The sequence below is a fragment of the Stegodyphus dumicola genome, chromosome 8, assembly GCF_044657685.1.
Source record: "Stegodyphus dumicola isolate Sdum_Otavi_A_Nest chromosome 8, ASM4465768v1".
Classification (NCBI taxonomy): Eukaryota; Metazoa; Arthropoda; class Arachnida; order Araneae; family Eresidae; genus Stegodyphus; species Stegodyphus dumicola.
The window spans coordinates 178,069,844-178,093,986 of NC_140775.1; the positions used below are offsets into that span (position 1 = coordinate 178,069,844).

General features: G+C 32.8%; 1 protein-coding gene across 3 annotated transcripts in view; it reads left to right on the forward strand.

Moving 5' to 3' along the window:
• Positions 1-24,143, forward strand: part of LOC118201084 (uncharacterized) — a 358,982-nt gene that overhangs the window by 242,370 nt on the left and 92,469 nt on the right. The gene's annotated exons all lie outside the window — the stretch shown is intronic.

The window sequence follows — 24,143 nt, forward strand, 5'->3', positions numbered from 1 at the left end:
GCTATTAGCTAAAACAGGTCCAAAGCTCTTCTTTCAACTAAGTTAATACCCATGTAAACACCGATTCTTTAAAAAAATTTACACTAATCTAAGTTTTTTAATAATATATCAACAGCTGCTTCCAGAAATCTTCCTCGTTGTAAATGACGCCATACAGCAATTATGACAAAAATATTTAAATACTTTTATCGCATTGTTAAATAATACTTCTTAAATGCACTTTAGGAAATACTGCTGCTGCTTGTACAAGTAATCCAAGTTCAATACTCGATATGAAACTTTGATTGTGTTTGAAAATGTAAAATAAAATTGAAGAAAACTGTATAATGCTAGCTTATAAGATTAAAATAACTTTCCATTGCGTGAAGAAAATTCTTACTATTATTTAGATAGTTGTCTCTTTAGGTTTAGTTGTATGTTTGGTTCAAGTCAAGGACCTCCAAACCCTTTAACAGCCGAAAATGTCCAGCTAATGTCGATCTTTTTTGTCTTTCTGAACTTTTAATTTATAAAGTTTGATATGTTTCGCAATCTTTAATGGTGTCCAAACTCCTGGTAGATGTTAAATGAATTATCGCTAAGTCTAAAATAGCAAATGGAATTTGAGAAAGGTGTTAAAAAAACCTTTTATATAATACGAAAAAGAACAGAAAGTGCACCTGGTGCTTACAAGCTAAGCCAGAACGTTTGGCGAGATAATTTAAAATAACACTAAGTTCAAACTTAATCTTAAATTTCAATAAACCAGTAGCCAAAGATGAGTTTAAGGGGAAGTTGACTCAACTTAACCGGCGTGGAGTTTCAATGTCGACAATTGTAATCTAAGGCCGAAGTAATGCTCTAAAACACTTAACCTACTGAGCTGAGACCATGAACTTTATTTATGATCTTTGGACTGAAAGATTTGAGCTCAGTGCAGTTTTACCTGTAACAAATATCCCTATATAATAATAATCAGACCCACAATATATTAGCAAAATCAAATCGCATATATTCATACACTTACATAAAAACGCAAAATTTTCAGTGCAATGATCACCAAAATATCAACCTTACTATTTTCACTTACTCCAATATTTTAATGAATATACCAAACAGTTTGTGTTATTTATGTAACTTTGTATGTAATTTTGCTCTTATGTTTAAATGTAACAATTCCGATGTATAATTCCTAGTATTACTTAGAAATAACATATAGTCAGTTCACGTTTTTCATATTCTAGCTGGTTAGTGTATTGGGACTGTACCTGTTCGATTCTGCAGTCACGTGTCTGTTGCTCCATGCACTTTTACCTGTTTAGCTTTTGGGTGAAAGTCCATTTGAGCTAATAACAGCGTGGCGTTCAGTCAGGCAGAACACGCTCTCTAAATTCATCTTCTAAAACCTTGCCTTAAGTACTATCTTCTTTCTACGTCATTTGAATATACTCGGGCTAACTCATTTAGATTCTGGTAAGAAAGAGTAGCTTGAAAGTGAGAGTAATAGGAGAGGTTGCTTCAAAATGAAATTGACTGTAAAGGAACTTAATAAATCTCCACAAGCTTAATAAACTTTATCCGCGTCTATTTTTACTTCCTTGTACGAAGTAAAAAGGAAGTATTGTAATCGCCAAAAACTTCAGGCAGCATATTTCAACTAAAACATCCACTTTGACCGCTTTCAAATGCAATTTAAAGATGTTTTTGCGTGATATCTGTACGTAAGGACAGAATAAAAGACACTTTTCTTCCAAAAAAACTAAAAAATTGCTTTAAAATGAATTCTGAAGAGAATTTTCGTGGCGTCTCTACGAACGTATGTACGTACGTGCGTACGTATCTCGCATAACTGAAAAACGAGTAGCCTCAGAACGTTGAAATTATGTATATAAGACTACTATAACATGTAGATGTGGACCTCGTATGTTGGTTTCAATCGGCCGCGCCAAACGTATATAAATATATTTATAAATATATCCACTCTGTTACCCGGCTCAGTGATCTCAGTTTCTTTACTCTTATATGGTTGTAAATTGTACATTTTTTTCTTTAAAAATGATTGAATTATGTTGTTTTTATCTTCCGGTTAAGGTTTTTATGCCTTTAGTAAATCTGTATGCAATATTTTTAGAATTATCAACAATTTAAAAGTTGTTTAAGTGCCGCTAAGCCTATTTTTATGGCGCCCATTGCTTGTTTACATTTGAAACAGCTGAGTAGTGAATTTGTTGCCAATCTAGAGAAACATAGCTTCGCAACAACAAAGATAAACGCCTTCATTTATTATTGCCATTTAAATTATGCTTAATCCTTTCTGGAATTTTTTCGAGGAAATAAGTGTTTAAGATTTACTTAATTTTTAATAATTTAATTTTTAACAATTAGTAATTTAATTTTTAATAATTAGTAATTTAATTTTTAATAATTAGTAATTTAATTTTTAATGATTAATTTAATTTTTAATAATTAGTAATTTTTAGTAGAGATATTTTGAGTTTTTGTGTATTTTTGGTTTGTCGCAAAGTGAGAATTGAATTAATTGAATGACAAATACTCAATCGTGTGTAAAAAACGGTTTCTTTTTTGTTTTGTTTGCTTAATTTCTTTTATACATCGTTCTAGCTTTATTATAGTACTTGAACAGAACATGTGGTAACGATTAGATAATTCTTTAAATGATACAAATTTTGTGCATTCTGAGTTATGACATGAACGAAATATAGTACTCTTAAGTGAACCTAGCGCCAGAGTGTCGCTATGGCAAACAAATAGAATGAATTTTAAAGAATGCACTTATTCTATTGTGGTTTATGCGCTGTCGGCGAAGTAGATATAATTAAGTCCAATAAGTTTAAACAAAATGCAAGAAAAAATGCGTATAATTTAATATTCCGTACAAGGAAGTCATGTGGTGTACACATCAGATTTTTTTACCGGTAAGCACAAAGTTTTAGTTTTTCGGTATCAGGCACTTAAAAATCCTAGATTTAAGGATATATTGTACAATTTCTTTGATGTAATTCAGGCTATGCTTAGCTAGACCCTATTGCTATAGCTTTCATTTAAAACCTAAAATCTTCCTCCTCTCCCTCATGCTGGAAAAGTGTCAAGCACAAGATAAATACTATTTTCAAGCGCTCTTCACTAACCGCTGAACGATAAGTGTAGCACGCAAGTAAACTATCATGAAGTATTAATCGAAAAAGATAAATTTGGATTGTATCTCTTTAGCCTACCTGCGCTAAGTATTTCAGAATTTATACAACTGAACTACAAACAGTTTACAGCGCAAATTATACTCTCTTTAAGCAAACACTTCCGAAACGTGTCTTCTTTCCGCCAGGTGCATTATCTTCTTCCGAGAGTAAATATTAGATTAGAATTGTGTTCGCTTTGTTTGCTGAGGTTGCGTGAGAGTTTGCTTGCGCATCAGTTAAGCAGTTGTCCTACAGAATATCAACCTAGAATCGAAGTAATACAGTGAGTGAATCTAAATTTAGTCGTAATACTTTGAGCAAGTGGTATCTTTATTCAAGAATGGTTAATGACCAAAAATTGTACACTTGAAATTTAATGGAAGTTCCACATTTCTCTTGAAGTTTATGCCATCTGTTTGTTTTCGGTCGGAATTAAAAATTCTGTTTTCTATATTATGTACCATATTATTAGCCCAAAGGGGCGTCAGACGCAAAAGGCTATTAGTCACAAAACGGCATTTTGCGTCGTTTCTTTTTCTGCGATGGTTCACTTTTCAGACTGTTGCCACCAAATATTATCGTCCTGTATTATATTTAAAGTAACTGTATAATGAAAAACTTGCATCTATGTATGGATGTTTCTCGCACTGTGAAAGAACGACGGTATCTAGAGCCATCAAATTTTGAATTACGTAGTCCTCCAACCGAACATGGGCACTTGGAAGCCCGAATTTTGAATTTCGAATTTGTTTTATATCTATTTCAAATTTCGTAAAACTTTAATGAATTTTTGATTAATAAGCTCAACGATTTCAAAGCTAACACTGGCAACACTGTACGATAAAAAACATTTTTGTCTCCAGCCACCGAGACTATATATCGGATATTCTAAAGATATTTTGTTTTGCTGCTTTAAAATATTTTGTGGTATTGCTGTTGAATTGAATTTTATGTGGTTTAAGTGCGAAGAACATGATACATAATAAATAAATTTTACGCACAAAACGTTTAAAAGAAAGATTCTAATCTCGTTCTAATTCGTTAAAAAGATAAATTCTAATCTCGGCATACAACTTCCGCTGAATGCCGAACTTTTCAGTCTAATTTCGGCATAGAACTTCCGATGAATGCCGAACTTTTCATTCTAATCTCGGCATACAACTTCCCTTGAATGCCGAACTTTTCATTCTAATCTCGGCATACAACTTCCGCTGAATGCCGAACTTTTCATTCTAATCTCGGCATACAACTTCCCTTGAATGCCGAACTTTTCATTCTAATCTCGGCATACAACTTCCGCTGAATGCCGAACTTTTCATTCTAATTTCGGCATACAACTTCCGCTGAATGCCGAACTTTTCATTCTAATCTCGGCATACAACTTCCGATGAATATCGAACTTTTCATTCTAATCTCGACATACAACTTTCGCTGAATGCCGAACTTTTCATTCTAATCTCGGCGTACAACTTCCGCTGAATGCCGAACTTTTCATTCTAATCTCGGCATACAACTTCCGCTGAATACCGAACTTTTCATTCTAATCTCGGCATATAACTTCCGCTGAATGCCGAACTTTTCATTCTAATCTCGGCATACAACTTCTGTATGCCGAGATTAGAATGAAAAGTAAAGTTCATGCTGTGTTTCAGCTGTCAAAACTTCGTATCCCATAGAAGGGAGCTTCAAGTAGAATGAGCGCAGCATAGTAGAAGGGGAAAGGGGGGAAACAGCTACTTATTAGTATCAAACCTACCTTAAGTTGTAGTTAGTTGATAATATTCAGTCCTCGATTAGATAATTAACTTGCTGCAATCGTTTGCAAGGTTGAGAGCTTGCCAACCAATGTGCATTTGAGTGTTTTGCATCAAAGTCTGAGCTCGAATTAACACTCGAACGCCAAGTTTTAGGTTTTCCGTTTTGTGCACTTTCTGTAAGTTTTTCACTAAACGAATTGCGCAACTTTTGGTCTCGTTCATTTGCTCTCCCAACACTGTTGTAAGTTCAGGTTGTAATTCTAATATTCTTCTTTTCTGCCTCTCAGAGTGGAATATGACCCTATGTTCTATGGTAATTATTGCTCTTAATCAACCCTCTTAATTTTTAAAAACAATTTAGAATCACCCTGTATGTATAAATGAAAATTATCTGCTATGCAATGTGAAGTGAAGTTTAGATGGCAAATGTGCACTATTGTAGAAATAAATAATTGAAATGTTTAGATAATTAAACTGGAATTGTTAATTAAAAGACAAAACTAAATAGTAAAACAAGAAAATTATTACTTATTTTGTAGAAAGATCACGGTTTATCAAGGGAAATTGGAACTTTTCCATACAACCAGCAACAATTCACGAGGAGGGCGTTTCGTCATTTCGTATTTCTGAACAAAATCCCGACTCCAATTTTAAATTTTCTATTCAGTTTTATAAAATCCGAATTTAAATCTTAAAGAAGCTGGGGCTGATTAGTCATACGCGCACACGCGTTCGCCCAAAGACATGCCAGACTGTTAGCTTCAGTCTATACAACACCCATATCGCATGATCATTTGTCATTCTCCTCAACTGATTCACGCCGCCTGATTCGCTATTTTTTTAATTTTTATTTATAATTTATTCGTAAACGATTTATAAATGAGAAACAAAAATATGTACTAGTTTCAACAAAGGAAACAAATGCAAATTATTGAATTTGGAAGAAAAGCTAGAAATAATCAAAGTTCATGAGGACGGTGTCTCATATGCTATCATTTCAATGGATAAAATAATAACTCTTTAGCTCGAAAGATTATTAAAAGTCAGCTAGAAATTCAAGCAAAAGCATCAAGTCTTTTTCTTACACTTAAAGAAAAATTGAAATTTTTTCAAGCAAGACGTGGGTGGTTCTTTCGCTTTAAAAAACGTTCAGGCATTCATAATGTTCATATTTAGTTCATAATTAGTTAATAATGTTCATAATTCTGTACTGCGCTGTTTCTATGTTAACCTATGTCACATAGCTTGCATAACTCTGATGACGTAGTTGATTTGGAAATTAAACTCATAATTTTGAGAACTGAAACCTTTTTAAACTAAACCAAAACCTTTCTTGGTGAACTTCCTTATTGGATAATCGCGCACTTTAGCTTCTATCTCTGTGCCGCTTGAACGCTTTTTCATTCTGCTCTTTTCCTATCGCAATGGTACCAAAAGTGTATATGTAATAAGCTGGATTAGAGAGTTCCAAGCATATTGTGGCTGCAAATGTCAGTTGAAATAAAAATGAATATATAATCTTTCTCAGCTGCCAAGTTTTCTAGTCATTAAGGATTCAATATTTTAGCATTCCACGCAATCAGATGTAACTTCCTCTTCAATATAGATCTACGTTTTACACTATCTAAATACTTCGCCATCAGTATTTCTGCGTTTCTACGTCTCAGTGTTCCTACATCAGTACTTCTAAATTTGTTCTTATTACATTTGAATGGAATGCTACATTTGTCTATCTACGCCATCAAAATTCTTGCCGTTCATTATTGATATACAATCCATGCTTCAACGCCATCAACATTTGCTACGTCTAAATTATTTTTATTACGCGCCATCAATATTTGCTGCGTCTAAATTTACTTTTATTACATGTGTATATATTTCTGTTACATTATTCTATATTACACTATATTATATTCTGCTAATAGGAAAGAATTGCCAGATCTATCAATTATTAAAAAACCACTCATATTTAAGTTAAATTCAGGGCATTTACAAAATATATTTTCAATTATTTTTGCAAAAACATTATTTTATATTTTTCTTTAATAAAATGCGTAACCTGTATTTATTCCATAAAAGTTAAACTAAAATATTATCGTTCTATTTAAGTAATATAAAGTAATCTGGATGCCATACACGTTCACATAGATTAATTTAATGACTTTTGAAAACATGTATTGCTTTATAATATAATGAACGTTCTCTAAGACGACCACTCATGACCGAGGTTATTTTGCTGCTCCAAGGTTCTGGTCGTCCTAGACAGCTTATGCTTAATATTGATTTCTATTTATGTCCTCCGAAGTACTGGTCACTTTCAGACGTTGCCATTCTAGGGAGAGGGTTTATTGCTCTTAAATCAATGAAAATATTTAAAAGAATGAAGTAAATTTACATCAAGCTTATTTTTACTTTCACTGGGGAGAAAATATCCCCCGAATATGTAAATTCTATGTATATAGTTACAGTTCTAATGTACCGTATATTACGGCATACAGAGCGCACTGTTAGTACAAAATGTAAGATCGAACTTGACGCGTTATACGTCGGATATAAAAATGATAGATTTAAAAATAAGGAAAAGATGAGCGTACAAAAATAAGATTTCTACATGTACCTAAATGCTGTTTGTTTAAACGAAATGACATTCCGTATGAAACTTAAAAAAACTGCCTTATCCGATAACATAAAAAGCTTGTCATATTCGTATTCCGTTGTATCTTCAATCAGATCATCGAATTCGGTTTTATCTTCACTATCACTGTTATTCTGATCGATAAATAAATAATCTTCTTACATTTCTTCTAGATTGTTAGATATACTACATTTTTAATGACTCTTGAAGTATATCGGGTTTTATTTCATTCCATTCTTTTATTATCCGTTCACATACTATTGCTAGACTTGTAGAGATATTAGGTTAATTGGAAGCAGAAAAGATGAAAATATCCAACCGCCTTCGCCGGGATTCGAACCACAGACCTCTGGAATACCGACCCAGCGTGCTACCGTTACACCACGAAGGCACGCTAGGGAAGTGGGAGAAATACCTTATATACTCCCTTTCTTAAAGCGCGACTAGGGTTTCAGGGGATTTAGTCGCCAAACCTCGGTGCGGAGAATCATCATCCACAACCCTTTTAGTTCGGGTGGCAATTTACTTTTATTACATGTGTATATATTTCTGTTACATTATTCTATATACACTATATTATATTCTGCTAATAGTGAAGAATTGCCAGATCCATCAATTATTAAAAACCCACTCATATTTAAGTTAAATTCAGGGCATTTACAAAAAAAATATTTTCAATTATTTTTACAAAAACATTATTTTTTATTTTTCTTTAATAAAATGCGTAACCTGTATTTATTCCATAAAAGTTAAACTAAAATATTATCGTTCTATTTAAGTAATATAAAGTAATCTGGATGCCATACACGTTCACATAGATTAATTTAATGACTTTTGAAAACATGTATTGCTTTATATTATAATGAACGTTCTCTAAGACGACCACTCATGAAAACATTAGGTATTTTTTGGAAGCCTGAGAGATGAAAAATTAACAACCGCCTTCACCGGAAATCAAACCACGAACCTCTGGAATACCTGGTCAGTGTGCTGACCACTACACCACGAAGGCACGCTAGGGAAGTGGGAGAAATACCTTATAGACTGACATAACACTTTTGGCATCCTTTTTCTTCCTTGCCTTCAATGTTAATTTTAAAATCACGACTTCAAATGACTATAGAAAGAGAAAACATCTAATTGGTAGTTCTTCGAATTCCTTCGGGTCGAAAGTGCATTCTAACCTCAAATAACATCCCCCTCTTTTCTCAAAATTCCAGAATAACATTCTTGTGCACACCTACTTTGAATGCAACTCACCCTCTTTGCATTACTTCTTATTCCCGCCACACATATTGTCCCCCTTATTGCTTTGTAAGTTCAGTAAACCATTGTTCAAAACCCTGTGGAAAATCTTCGAATGAAAGACTCAAAAAGATAATAGTGCCGTACATGTATCTTTCAGGTTAGTTCGTAAAGAAAAGGGTGCGCGTTATATGGTGAATATACATAAAAGCTAAAAAATGTAGTTTGAAATTGTAGGGGCGCGTTGCACACCTGTGCGGCTTTATACGCCGGAATATATAGTAAATGGTGAAAAACTGAAATCGGGATAGATATCTAAATGGGATGTTTTATCCACTAAGCAAAAGACCGTTAAGTTTGGTGTACTTGAAAAGGTTTAAACTCGACTTTTGTGATAGGATGTATCTGACGAAATCGTGTAAGGCTTGGGTGTTTATTCTCTGTATTCTGCATCTTACATATTGCCTAATCAATCTTTCTTCACTAGCCACTGTAATCTTACATATAGCCTAATCAATCTTTTTCCCACTTATTAAATATTTTCCTTAACATTTTACGTTCTGTGACAAAGTCTTCGGTGCTTTTTCGTGCTCGCGTGCTCTATTTTGTTGTTCGCACTCAATCATTTCTTTTCCTTTGTGTAGTATGATTAACGGTCAAACACACAGGTTTGAACATATGAGGAAAGTGTGTAACTACTTCAAATGAGCCTTAAAATATTCAACGGTGTAATTTTTTTTTAACTGTTATTGCGAACAATAACGGCAAATTTGTTGAAAACTTACAAATCTTTCTTTGCGTGCGAGATGGCAATAACAGACAATTGCATAATAATAACGGAAATTTGCAATTTAATTCTGCAAAGTATTTTGGTAATGGCTAATTTTCACAAGGAATACTATGGCCTTTTATTGCTATTATTCTGAACGATCAAATTTTCGTTCTGTAGAAACAGTTTACCCTTAGGTAAAAAGTATATCTCATTATATGAATCGCATATCAACACATTGACATCATTAAACACAATTACGAATCTGGAATCGACTCAATAGCAATCCGTTTAGCCAAAATACGGTAATTTTAAAACAGCCTTTTTAAAAATTCTCTCAATTTTTAAAAGACATATTACTCAAAACCTATTAAACACACTGAAAAATATTTGCTAAACAACTTCCATATTAAAATAATGTATAATATTGTATATTAAAATATTGTAATAATATAAAGTAATTTCTGAAATTGTATGTCTTTCTGGTATATCCTACCTTGAGAAGCAGTTTATTATCAGTCATTGCTGGTAAACAAAATCCCAGTGCTCACTTTTCTGGCGCCAAAATTACTCATAACACGTTTTCTGTTGGAGAATTTAATTTTCTGGAGATGTTTCACATCCTTGAAAAATCTTATGATTCTGCTTAATAATCCCTCCTTACGAAGAATTATTCAAGAAAATTATTTCGTTTTGCTTAGTTTTTCGGTCGATAGTTGGGTTAGGGGCTGCATTTTTGTTCTTTTAGCTAGAATATTCTCAAATTTTTCTTTATTGTTCTTACATAGGCACATGTTTGTCTTTATTTTTTCATTCACCCTCACAGCTGAGGAAGAAGGTATTATTTCAACTTCGAAACTACAGCCTTGCACGTAAATTTATGTTACTCTTGCTGTTTATTATTTACTGCTTCGGCATTAAGTTCGTTTTCTTTTAATAAAATTTATTACGGTGTAAATAGTTTTCACTTACGTGCTTAATTGGCTGACTTATTAAATCACAACTGAAATTTTTAGCCAAAGTTTCTGAAAATAACTAATCATTTTACCAGAAACACCAGCGTTTTTTCACCTTTTTACCAGTGTTTGCCGTGTTATAGAAACGTTCATCAGGATTAAGACAGAAACTTAAAGTTCTGGCAACGTTAGGTAAGATCACGGCTTCTGACAAACCAGCGGATTGCTCAGCCTTGTTGATTCTGTCAGTTTATAAGGTATTTCTCCCGCCTTCTTAGCATGCCTTCGTAGTGTGGTGGTCTGCACGCCGGGTGCGTATTCCAGAGGTCTGTGGTTTGATTCCTGGAGAAGGAGTTGCTCATTTATCACTTCTCCTGTTTCCAAAAAAATACTTAATGTGTCCACAGTGGCGCTTGAACTAAAAGTGTGGTGGATGATGATTCTCCACCCCGAAGATTTAGCGACTGTGTCCCCTAAAACCCCACTCGCCCTTTAAAAGGGGGAGTATATAAGGTATTTCTCCCGCCTTCTTAGCATGTCTTCGTAGTGGGGTGGTTTGCACGCTGGGCGCATAATCCAGAGGTCCTGGCGAAGGTGTTGCTCATTCTTCACTTCTCCTGCTCCCCAAAAAATACTTAATGTTTGTACAAGTTCGCCTTTTCAACTTCCTCATCCGCCTCCTCCGGCAGTTCTTTATGGTTTTGGCTCGGATATGTACCTCGGATCTCCTCAGCACGGTGATAAAATCGTAAGCTTGGTTAACCAAATTTTTGAAGTCTGTGGCTGTTCAACTGCAGGTCCGAAAACGTCGCATAAAACGTCGCATAAACGTCGCATAAACGTCGCATAAAACGCATAAGGGTTGTCCACTTCTAGTGAGGAGAAAGAGAAATACAGACAGTCTAAAAAAATTTTCTACTAGGACTTGTATTATTCAAATGCAAGGACAGTATTTCATTGTCGATTCTAACTACACAAATGCCATCAGTTCTTCAAAATTTCATGTCATTGTCTCTTTGCTCAGAACATGTATTGTCATTTCTCTTTGCTGTAACGTTATCGTCGAAATTCAAAGCAATGAATCCCATGATTTTTAAGTATTATATCATTATTTTTCTGCATCGATTGCACTTTTGTATCATTATAAATCCGTTATAATTTTTTTATCTTTGTTAGATAGATTAGGTGTACTTCCATCATGAATTTTACATGTTTTCCAGCAATGATATTTTGAAAAACTTATAAGGTATTTTCTACCTCCTTTCTGCATGCCCTCGTGGTGTAACTGTTAGCACACTCGACGTGTATTCTTGAGGTCCAGATTCGAGTCTTGGCGAGGGCATTGCAGATTGTTCGTGTCTCCTTTTCTTAAATAACGTCATAACTCTATACTGGCCCCCGAACTAAAATGTGATGGATGATGATTCTTCACCACTAAGATTTGGCGACTGGGTCGCATAATCTCTAGTCACCCTTTAAAAGGGGGAGTACATTATTTTCTCCCTCCTTTCAGCATGCATTCGTAGTGTAACGGTTAACACGCTCGGCGTATATTTAAGATGTCCAGGTTCGAGTTCCGGTTAGGGCTTTGCTCATTTTCCAAGTCTCCTGCTTCAAAAAAAATAACCTAATAACTCTTCAAACTCTTTGAATGAAGATTCCCCCCCCCCTTGTATTAAACTTGTTAAAATTCTGCTGCATATCTTGAAAGGTAATGAGTTATTTCAACTGTTTGTTTTAACTTCAGGATGAAATTACGTTTTCCAATTGCTTTATCGGTATGTTAAGTAAAATCAATATTTAGATATTTAACAGCACCTTAAACTATTATTTTCAAGCTTCTTGGACTGCATCTTAATCAACCGAGTGTGAACTCAGTTAAGATATGTTTTTAAGCTCCCTCTTGCCGCTTCATAAATCAGCGACAATATTTCTTTCTAAACCCGAAGTGTTGTCAATTAATATCTTTCCGCTGATTTATAATAGGAGCAAAGCCAGATGCCGATGGCAGAACTAACCCATTATTCTCTATACTCACCGCTCCAACGGACTCACCTCCTTCTAAATTTCGTGAGGGCTCAACATTTCTACTCACCCATGAATCATTCTTTTCTTTTAAACCAACAGGAAGAGAGCTTCTTTCTTTTTTCTTTGAAGAATATGTCCTGTATGTTCCTTGGTGTCTTAATAAATGGATGGATTTTGGAGTTGCAGGAATGAAGTTATCAGCTGACAAAATATGAAATATATATATATTCATGATGAAGTGAGCACGTCGTCAGTAACATATGTATTTGATTGATAATGCGCTTACAGTTCGTAAAAGAGAATGAATTTACATATTTTAAAACTAACTGAATTACGACAGTTTGAGATCTTTCTAGAAGAAAATTAATAGCAATATTAATGGATTGCGTTCTAGGAATTTAAGAAAGTTGTACGGTTCTTATGTTTAATCTGCAGCTAAAGTTGAGGAACCTTAAGAGCAGGCAAGCGAATAATCGCTTAGTTTGGAGAGATAGAAACGTAAACATACGAAGGATTAATTAACCTTTATTATTCCAAATAAAGTTTTAACAGATGACTCCTTTCTTGGAGTTTACAATAAAGACTCTACTCGCGCTTGAACTCAGGAAACTAAGAACTAAAACTTAACTAATCTTAACGAAAAGATATAGCCGAAGAATTCTAACAGAGTTGGCCCCTTAATACTAACTAAAGGCGAAGCTATCAAAGGCCTAAAGTACGGTCAGCGTAATAATAGATTAAGAGAGAGAGAGTAGCCTACAAAGGCGAACGCACGCTAGTCAGAATCTAGGCCAGTCGAGCCTCTCTAACGAAGTCAGTAGAACTTCACAATTAAACACTTCTCATTTGCATTCAAACGCGACTCTGAAAATAAGTTCTGGCCGGAAGTTGTAAGCAGAAATTCAGGAAGATAGGAAAGTAACTTTTAACTAAAAGTTAACAGTTAGAAAAATTATCATAAACCTTACAAAGTCATTATGGCAAGCGAGAAGCGGCGGAGGACGTGGGCACTGTCCCTTTACCATAATAAATTATCAGTACAGCACCACGTCCACCATTATCTAGAGCGACCCAGAGGAAGGAGTGTAGAATATAGTACCGTTACAAAGGACTTAGACGTTTCTAGTGTCTAAGTCCTTTGTAACGGCGCATTATGCACAACAATATCCAGATGATATTGTTGTGCATAATGCGCCGCAGGTGTCCACAGATAGATATATACGCATCAAAATGTGCAAATGGCTTATTTATGCCTTATGAATATGCTGATGACATGGTTTTGCACAGTACACACTCTTAAAAAAATACCTTGTTTATGCCCACGTCTGTAAATATTTACACTGACGGCCTGTCACTTCTCCATGCTGTCTGCCACCCAGACAATTTCAATCCATTAGTTGTCGAAATTAAGAGTCATTTAGAAACTTTTAGTTCATATTTAAATATTAAGCTACATTGGGTTAAGGCCCATATAGGCTTTATTGGTAATGAGAGGGCCGACAGCCTGGCCAAGCAGGCGGTCTCAAATGTCAGTGCAATGGATATTGAAGTAACAAGTTCGAAGAGAATTGCAATTCGAAGAATGAAAAAATATGGAAAATACAGTGGTTTTCTTCACCTAAAAACAAAGGATTTATGGAACTAAGTAAAATCACAAATAAAATTAAATGTATGAACAGCATTGATGTTAATCAGGTTTTAACTGGACATGGTAGGTTTCCGTTCTATTGCAACCGATTTAAACTGCAAAAAAATAAATTATGTAATAGTTGTCAGGTTGATGGTGATGCTAGGCATTTCGTGGTTGATAGTAGTTTAACAGCCCCTATTAGACAAATTTTTAACATTACTGATTTTTTTTAATGTAAGTGTGATTAATTTTAAAGTTTTTAAATCATATTCTATTGCTCTAATGAAGTTTATGAATGAAAATAGGGCGCTGGTAGGAATCTTCTGTTAAAATTGAATTTTGTGTTTATATGGGTTTTGGATATCTGTGGTGTTCTATGTTGTCAATTTGTGTTTATGGATTTTTTTTTTGTTTGCTTGTTAGTCTGTAATATTGTGTTAAATGTGCTTATTTAGTTTTGATTTAGTATTTTTGTTTGTTGTTTGGGGGTGGCTGGGTTACTGGCTGCCCTCGTTTGTGGAGATACGGGGCCCCTTCTTTTGAGCTATGGGGACACTTGTGTCCAGGTGGGCTGAAGGGAGCCTCCAATTCTTACAATTCCTACAGTACACACTCAACTCTTATCTTATAAATACATTAGGAATACACATGCATTACAATGTACGCTATACAACAGACCTATGCCATATTTAAGCATAGTGAAAGTCATTATAGCAATTAATACAAAGTAATATACGCGTATTATATGGTATTATCTCCCTCCTTTGTGAATGCCATCGGGGTTCAACGATAGCACACTCGGCGCGTATTCTAGAGGTCGAGGTTCGAGTCCCGGCGAGGGTATTCCTCATGTTTCATGTCACATGCTTCAAAATAATCTAACGATTCTACACTGGCGCCCAAGTTAAAAGGTGGTGGATCATCATTCTTCACCACCATGATTTGGCGACTGGGTCCCCTAACTCCCAATCGCCCTTTAAAAGGGGGGAGTACATAAGATATTCTCTCCCTCCTTTCTGCATGCCTTCGTGGTGTAGTTAGCACACTCGTCATGCATTCGAGAGCTCCAGTTTCGAGTCCCAGCGACTGCATTGCTCAGTTTTCGTGTCTCTTCTTAAAAATAACCTACAAGACTTTGTAGGGACATCAGTTGTAAAGGAGAAATATGAAACACCGATTGTGACCTTCTCAGAACTCATATCGTGGGTCTTCTAACTGCAACCTAGACATGCTAATCGCTATACCAGGGGTGGCCAAAGTGGGGCTCGCGAGCCCCATGCGGCTATAGCAGTCAATGTGCGCGGTTCGTGCATATAAAATATATGTATGAAATATGGTAAACTAAAACTATTCAGTGTCCAAAAAAAAGGTAATTAATTTAGACTCTTTTTATAAAGTTATCAGAGATTTCTTTCTATTTAAAACATCCTCCACTACTTCTGTAATGAAGTAAATATGAACTTGTGGCTTTTAGAAAATCTAGATGCGGCTCTCGAACATTCCTGAATTCAAACGTGCGGCTCTTACTGACATGAAGTTTGGCCAACCCTGGCTATACCATGTGCTCAGGCACTGGGGATTGAGATAATTTCTTTTAGGAAATTCATTTCTTTTAGGAAATTTACAGTGGATTTTGATGTGTGACTGCTAGCTTTGTCCTGATGGAGTCTCACAGGTGGATGGAACTGTGGGCAAAGCGATGGTATTTCATTCAGAAAAATTGGCGATAAAATATGTTTCTGATAGTATTTGGAGTTAATCTTGACAATTTTTTGCGCTCTCTTTATTTTTAACTTGCCATTATAAGAAAAACCAGCAACAGTCATGAATCTCTTAGAAAAACTTTCTTTCGATTCTTTGAACCATGTACTTAAATTTTTTTCTCCCTTTTATGACAATAAATTGCTTTTTTTTTTTTTTTTTTTTTTTTTTTTTTTTTTTTTTTTTGTTACAATGATTTAAATACACCCATGCTTCATTCCTCCCCCTATTGTAAAAATTGTTTTTCATTTTTCTTTGGATAAGTGTTTCTTATATAGAATTCTGCAGCGTGTCCTGCGTTGAGCGATAAGAAGACGATGCACATTGCGTTTTTTCGCTTTCTTTGATTTGAATCAACGTTTATCATTATGTTTAAAGTGGACACCGAGCATTTTAATGATTTTGCAACTGTCCTTTGATTAGGGGAATTTTCTTTTAACATTAAACAACGTACCTTTGCAATAGTCGAAGATGTCCGTTTTCCTTGGATACTTGTTTGGAATTTTTGTCCCACTTGAGGCTCCAATTTGACGTTGTTTTCCTTTCTTGTTGATGATATTACCTATCGACGCTTTAGATATCACAGAACCATGACTCTCACATCGTTTTTGGATAACGGAGTATGCCTATTTCTCTTCGGAAAGAGCGTAAATGTAGCCTTCAAACCACTGCTTTGTTAAATTCGCCATTTTGAATAAAAACAAAACTTTCAAGCCACAGACGATAATTTTCACTTTTAAAAACATAGTACAATTGCAATTACTTCTTTTGCAGCAAACGATGTTTTATTACCGCTTGCCAAAATCATCTAAAAAATGTGCGAACAGCCTCTGTATAAACTTAAAATAACTGTTAGAAACATAAAGTAACCACTGCAACGTGCTTATTGTCATTCATACAGAAATGCAGGCAGACGTATATGCAGCTGGAAGTCACAAAATGTCCAAATAATGCCTAAGCTATCCTTAGAAGTTTTATATGTGCAAAATACGTATTGCTGTTGAAGCTTTGAAGCTGAAATATTTTATACGGAACATTTATTTATTTTTGGCTCCGTCTATTGTTGGCAATGTCAGCAAAAATAAAGCTATCTGAAATCGCACCTGAGGGAACCAATAAATTTACTCTAGTTTGATAAATGGTTTAAAAAAGTGACGTAAGAAACTAGTGAACCAATACAAAAGGGTCTCTGAAGGTTTAATCCACGTCAGAGATTTCTTTTTTCCCTTTTTTTTTCTCTCTCTTTTTTCTTTTTTTAAGAGAGAGAGAATTATCCTTAACTTTCTTAAGTTCACGGTTCTTTTAACCTGCAAGACAAAAGAAACAATTGTTCTTTTTTATTTAGAATGGTACTAAATCTTAACCATCAACAAGACGACTACTGTATCCACCTGTAGAAAGGTTAAGTTATGGCACACTCAGAAAGATGCATCTTCCGGGTAGCACAAATTGAAGGGTATCGACACTACAAAAACACGTTTCTTAGCAAAGTTTAAACAGTTTTACGGTCCGTTTCGGTAACAAACGTTTCCTGTAAGATAAAAGGATATGTTCTTGTTGTACCGCACGAAAGAGAATGCTAGACTTGTTGCCTTTGGAGAAGAAGAGGATAAAATGCTATCTGAGGAAGATTTAATGATATCTGTACTCTGAATACGAGCCCATCTCCGCAGAATGTGTCATAAGGAATGTTACAAATCTTCTCCGCAATGATCTCGTATTTCCGTTACTGCTAAGAAGTGTAAAATTAAAAGTAAAAACTACTTCCTTTAGATAATGATTAGATGGAATAGTAATATATGCTCAAAATAAATTAAAAGGAAATGTTTGCCTTTAGCACTTATCGAATCATTTCGGTCTTTTTAATGTTACTCATTCCAGGAGAATGTTCAGGTTTTCATATTTCATCCTGATATAAAATTAGCCGTATTTTAGAATATTATAAAGTTCTTCTATACGTTCCTGGCAACGTGAGAAACGTAGAACGAAAATTATCACGTTATTATTTCCTCCTCATTTGACAGCAGGTGGAGAATTATACTTTATTATTTATTATAGTTATGCATATATATAATAGTTATTATAGTTATCATAGTTATGCTTATTTATTATAGTTGTTATAGTTATGTATATATTTTACAGTTATTATAGTTATGCATATATAATTGCAGTTATACATATATATTTTGGTTATTATAGTTATGCATTATATAGTTGTTACAGTTATGCATTATATAGTTATTATATTTATGCATTCTGCATTATTATAGTTTTTAAAGTTGTGCTTTAATTATTACAGTTATACTACATATATATTACAGTTATTATAATTCTGCCTTATTATAGTTGTTACTGCTCTGCATTATATAGTTATTATGCATTATTATAGTTGTTACTGCTCTGCATTATATAGGTATTATGCATTATTATAGTTGTTACTGCTCTGCATTATATAGTTATTATGCATTATTTTATAGTTGTTACTGCTCTGCATTGTATAGTTATTAAGCATTATTATAGTCACAAATAGGTGTTATAATAATTATAGTTATGTATATATATCATAGTTCTGCATTATACAGTTATTATATTTATGCATTATTACAGTTAAACATGTGTATTATAGTAATTATAGTTCTCCAGTATTATAGTTATTACATTTCTACATTATTATAGCTAATATAGTTCTGCGTTATATAATTATTATAGTTGTGCATTATTATAGTTGTTACGGCTCTGCATTGTGTAGTTATTAAGCATTATTATAGTCACAAATAGGTATTATAATAATTATAGTTATGCATATATATCATAGTTCTGCATTATACAGTTATTATAGTTATGCATTATTACAGTTAAACATGTGTATTATAGTAATTATAGTTCTCCAGTATTATAGTTATTACATTTCTACATTATTATAGCTAATATAGTTCTGCGTTATATAATTATTATAGTTGTGCATTATTATAGTTATTATAGTTCTGCATTATATAGTTATTATAGTTATGTATTATTATTCTTATGCTACACATACAGCTACACATGTCTATTATAGTAATTATAGCTCTGCATTATTATAGTTATTATAGCTCTGCATTATTATAGTTATTATAGCTCTGCATTATTATAGTTGTTATAGTTCTGCATTATGTAGTTATTGTTATGCATTATTATAGTTATGTATTATTACAGCTACATATGTGTATTATAGTAATTACAGTTTTATTATAGTTATTATAGCTCTGCTTCCTATTTTGTGCTACTTTAACGAATTTTTGAGTAACACACTCAACGATTTAAACGCGAGCAATGGCAACACTCTACTGGGGGGAGGAAACCTTTTTATCGCCAGCACGTCGAACTGTGTATCGGAAATTTTAAAGATATGCTCATTTTAAAATTATTTTGCGACATTGTTATTGCTCTAAATTTTAAGGTTTAAGGATCTAAACATGATATTTAATAAATAAAGGTAACCCACAAAACGTTAAAAAACGCCCCTTTGTGAGTAATGTAAAATCTGAAAGCCTTCAGACCTTTTTTTTTTTATTATTATTATTTTTATTTTTCTGTTTTAATTTTTCTCTAGCCGGTGAAAAATATACAATTACCTAAGAATTCAGAAGCACTGCATTACCTTCTCTCCTAATCAAATACATGAAACTTTCACTATCGACTCTTTCTTAAGTCCCCAAGCGTTTATCGCATCGAAATGTAAATAATCTTAGACAACTCAATATGTCTGGCTAACAATGCGTAACAGATGATCCTCCTCTAACTTACGACACAAGAACGACGAGCGTTCAGTTTTATTAAAAAGCATGATTCTTTGTGTTGTAACAATGAGCTCTTTTCAATAGTTAAAGAAAGGGTAAGCTTCATTACACAAAGAATGCCAGCTGATTTTTTTTCTTTTCTTTTTCCTCCCTCTACATCTAATAGATAACTCGAGGCATTCCCACTTAGCATACTTTAAGACGGTCAAACAAGGAGTGCTTGCCGTCTTTGGAATGCCAGGCTTATCGTTCGAATAATGGCTCGGAATGTAATAAAAGGAAGTAATTATTTCAATTAATGTATTGTCCCCAGCGGAAGAGGAAAGTGAACTTCTTTTGAGGATTGGTTTTACTGCTTCAGTTGGGCAAATTCCATTCAAAGTCATTGGAAATAAATCTATCGGTGCAATGCTGTAAATAAATTTGAACACTGGTAATGTAATGTGGAACAAGGTTAAGTGGATGAACCTTATTTGTATTCGACTTTGCAGTGCCGAGCTCGTTAATGTTTTTAAGACTGATATCAATTAAGAATTTTAAAAGAATAAGCGTTAGTAGTGACCTCAAACAAAAACATCATGCACGATCTAAAAACAGGTGAGAGGCCACACCTTTTTTTTTAAAGTATTATTAAAGTAAAAACAATATTTGAAATAAATTTTAATTTTCTTTATAATTAAAATTTAAAATTTTAAGTTTAAATTTAATTATTTGAAATAAATTTTCAATTTTAAATAAATCAATTTAATAAAATAAAAAATTAAATTAAATTAAATACTAAATATTTATCAAAATATATAAAAACAGTGAAAATAATAATAATAATAGTAGTAGTAATATCGCAAAGGAAAAATATTCCAATATATATTTATTTTATGTTTGAAATCAAAAATTTCACACCTCTAAGATATTTTTGTTGATTATACTTTGTAGTTTAAATGCACCAACAGCTAAATATAGAATTCTTACACAGAAATTTCTTTCAAATAATTCTAACATGTTCATTTAATCATTAAACTAATTAAGACTAACTTCAGTATTAAATTAATTAAGCTAGTCTAAGACCTATTTAAAATCAAAACAAAAATAAATAAATAAAAATCTGTAAGGTTTCAAATTTTATATTATGACCAAAAGGGTGTATGCGTTACTTTTATTTATTAAATATCATGTTCTTGGCACTTGAGCCACATAAAATTCAATTCAACAGCAATATCCTAAAATATTTAAGAACAGGAAAACAGCATATCTTTAGAGTTTCCGATACACATTCTCGAGCGTTGGAGATAAAAATGTTCTTTCCCGTACAGTTTTCCATTGCTCACTTTGAAATCGTTGAATTAGTTAATCAAAAATCCGTTAAAGTTTTACAAAATTTGAAATAGATAATAAAACAAATTCAAAATTCGGGCTTCCAAACAAATTTGATTGAAGGAATACGTTACTCAAAATTTGGTAATTCTAGGTACCATTGATTTTTTCACAATGAGAGAAACATTAATGCATTCATGCAGATTCTTCATTATTTAGTTTCTTTAAATATAATACGTGGGGATAATATTTGGTGGCAACAGTTTGAAAACTGAATCAATACAGAATGTGAAACGACGCAAAATGCCGTTTTGAGATTAATAGTCCTTTAGATCTAACGCCCCTCTGGGCTAATAAACAAATGATAAAAACTTTATAAGTTTTCATAATTTCTTTATTTTTAGTTTAAATTAGTTAAGTAATTATTAGTAAATAAGTTAAGGATATATATCAAGTGGGACAAAACTTGAGTATAAATAATGACAAGTCCTTTTCTCTTATTTGTTAACTTTTTCCCAACAATAAAATAAATAAAAGTAAAAACAATTAGTAAATAAAAATGCAGATGGCTTTATTTTTTACTAACAGCGTAACACTTGATTTCGTTTCAATTCTGATAAAGTTATGGAGCTCGAAAATGCCTTGGAGAGAAATTACTAAAAATTTTCTTCATCGCGCTCATCGATCAATCGGGTTATTTTATTATTAATTAGCAGCTTCGCTGCTAGCCTTCGTCTGGTTTTTAAATGTACCTAAAAAATGCCTGAAGGGAACACCCCACGTTAAATTTAAAAACTGCGTAGAATTTTACTCTGGAAAACAACTTCATAAAAAAAAAAAGTTATTACATATAACAAAATTACAATGAAATAAGCAATATCTATTAATACAAATATTAATTATCCTAATAAATAAATTAACCAACTTCCCTTTGCAAAATCTTAAGAACTCAAATGGTATAAAGGAGGTTAAGAACTTTGTTTCCTAAAAAAATCACTCAGAACTTTTCAATATCTTAAAAACAGTGAAATGAGCAATAAATAACATAAAAGAATACAAAAACCTCTGAAAAGCAAAATATAATTAATGATATTTTATCTTATATTTTCAAGAGAAAAAAATTACAATGAAATAAGCTATATCCCTTAATACAAATATTAATTATCCTAATAAAAATTAACCAACTTTCCGTTGAAGGAAAAAAAATCATGCAAAACTTTTCAATATCTTACAAACAGTGAAATATGCAAAAAATAACAGGAAAGCAACTCAAAAAACATAAAATTCCGCGCAGAATTTTACTCTGCAGAACACCTTTATCAAAAAAAAAATCAGTAAAAATGAATTATATATATATATAAATGACAATGAAATATGCCAATCTCTTAAAAACAGTGGCATAAGAAATACGATGAAAAATTGTTGCCAAACCTATATTTCTAAAAGAATGAAATTATTCAAAATGATGCGATTTCATCAAAAATCTATCAACAACAATAAGACAGGAAAATTGTTGCCAAAATCACATTTTTAAAGATGTGAGATGTGAGTCGCGTACTCGGAAGCTTGATTTTAAAATTTTTTTTTAATACGAAATATTATAATTTTTCCAAAATTCTTTTTGTAAAAGCAGTCGCGAGGATGAAAGTTTAAAAATCAAAGAAAAATAAACTGTACATTTTTAAAAATAAACTTTTTAGAAAATATCCCGTTGAAAAGGTGTTAAGCTCTCTTTGTTAAATAAATTCGTATTGAATCGATTTATTGAAACACGAAATTTATTTTAAGTTCGTAAAATAGCTAAGTGTCTACGTTTCATGACGATGTGAAAATGGAGTGTGTAGAGTAAAATCTCTTTCTCCTATAGCAAATTATGTCTCAAAATGACGCGATATCGTCACAAAACATAAAATTAAAAAAATTCGAATTCGAATTTTGAAAAAATCGCTTCGAGATGCACTTACTCTTGTGTAGATGCACCTATGTACCAAATTTCGTAGCCGTGGGTCTATTAGCTTACGCGCAGCGAGAACGAAAGACACACACAAACAGACTCTTTCTTTTATTATATGTAGAGATTTTCAAATGTGCAAAAAAGCTATTCGCACATAAGTATATGCCCAAGCAAAGCGAGTGCAAAAGTTCATAATTGAGCTTATTTATCTTTTGATAAGTAAGAAATAAAACTAATTAAATCTTTGAATAAGATTTATATCGTTTTGTAAGTTAACTAGCTCTGTTTTTAGATTTTCTGGTGCGTTATTCATGCTCGTTTTCAGAGGAAAAGAAAGTAATATCAGTTCGGATTTCTAATAATTAAAATCTTGAAATCCTTCCAACACCGTATTTACAATAAATATCTCATATTCCCGAGTATAACGCGTCCCGGTGTATAACACATACACAACTATAATTTCATACTACGTTTATTCATTTTTAGTTATATTCGCCGTGTAACTCGCACCTATAATTTCTATAGTAATGGAAATTGATTACTACATAGAAAATTACTGATTACTATATAGTAATTATAGTAGTATTGTATCCTAAACAACTATGTATAGCATACTATATAACTGTACATAGTATATTATACCATTAGCAGTATACTATGCAGTGCACATAGTAACGAGTTATAGAAGCATATTATTACATTGTAATTATTACTACATATAAAGATTAAATAATAAAGTGCATTCATTCATAAACAAAGCATTAATTAAAAACATTTACTTGGTCTAAAAATGTAAGGCAAATAAGGACCTGAGAGGCACACGAAAAGTAAAGGTCACAAAAAGGCACACGAAATACAAATGAAACAAAATTTTAAGTATTTATTATTGCCATTACTGTCTTTGGTTAAGACACCATCATCATAACAAAGAATGATAATAAAATCTAGAAACACAATTAAGAAAAAGAAAACATTGTGCTTCATCTCTAAAACACAAAATTAAAATTTAAATAATTATAAAAATGAATAAACTACATTTATTCATTTTTATGTATATTCGCCGTATAACGCGCCGTACTTATGTATATTCACCGTATAATTTTATGTATATTCACCTTTTCTTTACGAAGAAACGTGAAAGA